The sequence below is a fragment of the Clytia hemisphaerica genome, unplaced genomic scaffold (assembly GCF_902728285.1).
Source record: "Clytia hemisphaerica strain Z4C2 unplaced genomic scaffold, Clytia hemisphaerica genome assembly, whole genome shotgun sequence".
In the NCBI taxonomy this organism is placed as follows: domain Eukaryota; kingdom Metazoa; phylum Cnidaria; class Hydrozoa; order Leptothecata; family Clytiidae; genus Clytia; species Clytia hemisphaerica.
Window position 1 is genome coordinate 21,425 of NW_027104054.1, and position 2,094 is coordinate 23,518.

At 36.2% G+C, this 2,094-nt stretch overlaps 1 long non-coding RNA gene across 1 annotated transcript; it reads left to right on the forward strand.

Annotated features, from left to right (window-relative positions):
* Window positions 1-1,239: 1,239 nt before the first annotated feature.
* LOC136811981 (uncharacterized) lies at window positions 1,240-1,692 on the forward strand. Its single transcript, XR_010847315.1, has 2 exons — window positions 1,240-1,430; window positions 1,651-1,692. It is a non-coding gene; the product is annotated as an uncharacterized lncRNA (long non-coding RNA).
* The last annotated feature ends 402 nt before the right edge of the window (window positions 1,693-2,094 follow it).

The window sequence follows — 2,094 nt, forward strand, 5'->3', positions numbered from 1 at the left end:
CATGTCTCAACACAGAGCTGTTCACTTCGAAAGCGTATGTTCAATGGATACTGATTCTTTCCTCCTCTGCTTGAGACGTTTCATTTGTCGTCGTGGTTCAGTTCGTACCATCCGCTGATAATGGCACAACTTGTTGGTGCGAACAACGAATTGCAGAAAGCCCTCCAAGAATGGATACAGATAAAATCAAAGACAACCTCCTCGTTATGGGCACAGATTTCGTCATCAATTGGATCCATAACCCGCCATATGGAAGTAACTTTGGCGGTGTGTGGAACGTCTCATGCGTCAGCACGAGCATTTTGAATGGTTTAATGTAACCCTGGTCATTCGTGAATGATGAGTCATTTCGTACGTTCTTTTGAAGTTTGAGGGAATCATCAATTCTCGACCCCTCACAACTGATGGACTTGCTGACCCAGAATGTCCCAACATATTGTCCCTATCAACCTTTAACCATGAAATCCAATGTTATTTTCACCGCCACCTGAGTATTCCAACGTTCAGACATCTACTGTCGCCGACGCTGCGCGAGTCCAGCATCTTTCTAACGAATTCTGGTCGAAAATGGAGAAAGGAGTTCCTTAGTCATCTTTCAAAGTCTTCCAAGTGGGACCAACTCGAACGAAACAGAAAGAAGGTGATGTTGTCCTTCTTAGATGATTCCTACGAAACGAATGGAAACGAGCTGTCGTTACGAGAGCACATAAAGTGATGATGGTGTTGTTCGATCTGTTTATATAGACTTAATAAAACGAAATGTTCGCCCAGTGAACAACTTGTGGTATTGTTGCATGGGATTATGGTTTGATTGATTGTTGTATTCCCAGGAGGGAGCCATGATATTTTTAGTATATTTTAAAAAACAAAAATATTTGAGTCTTTCAGTGTAGACTTTTGGGATTTTCTTGTGTTTTTTTTTTGACATTTTTTGTTTGTTTTTATTTTCAAGATGTTTTCAGCACATCTTGAGGGGACCAGATTTACAGCTGAGCACAGTTTTGTTGATTTTGGCTCCTTTCAGGATATTCTTGTTTTGAGGTATGTTGTGGTGAGTTCTTGTTTTACAGTTTTTGTCATCCTTGTCTGTCTGGGCCTTATGTTATAGCTTATAGAGTATAAATTCAGCCTATTTATGATGTGTCATGGCCTCTATGTATAGACAAGCACATTCGTATAGTTCTTTGTCTATTGTTTACATATATTGGTTATAATTGGTTTAGAATTAGGAAAGGAATGAGAGATGTATAAAAGAGCTTTGATGTTACATGATCAGTTGTGTTACAAATGTTGTCAAGTAAAGACATCAAGTGGTGAATAGTAAATTCACTAGTTCAAAGTTGGACAAAAATTATGTTTTGATTTTTTGATTTTATGGTAACACACCTTGATACATGCTGGCTTCCTAGCATATTTACACATCTTGCTTAGTAAGTATTTATTTATTTACACTTAATATATTTTCAATATTTTTGACTTCATTTGTGCTTGTGCATAGCTATTAAATTATTTTGCATACATATTCATTTAGCCTTAGGCCTAGCCTTCTGTATTCTTGACTTAGTTTACACACACTCACATAGTCTTTGTATTTTTCTATTTTGTTTCAAGTATATTTTTCTAAATTCAGTTTTTGTACTTTTATTTTAGCCTTTCTTGAAAGATATCAGTTTATCGGACGAGAACGAGTAATTTACTGTGGTTCATAAGTTTGCTGCCGCAACATCTATCTTATCTATAACTTTTTAATTAACAGGACAACACAGACAAGCAGGCATCACAATCGAACGCTTTACTTCACAAGGGGAAAACAGGGAGTTGGAAAAATTGTTTTACACCACAAATGACAAAACAATTTGAAATTTGGGAAGAGAAATGGACGAACGATACCGGTTTGAATTTCACATACGAATTGTAACAAAATATCCTGAGTGTTTACCTTGAAATCTTGTAGAATTACTTAAACCAGTTATACGCCACATTATTTTTTGTAATATTATGGTTAATTAAAGAAAAGTACGTCACACTTCAAAATTGTCAGAATACTGTTTAATTTTGAGACGGAGCCTCAGCCTTTTTTAGTTAAGTATCTCG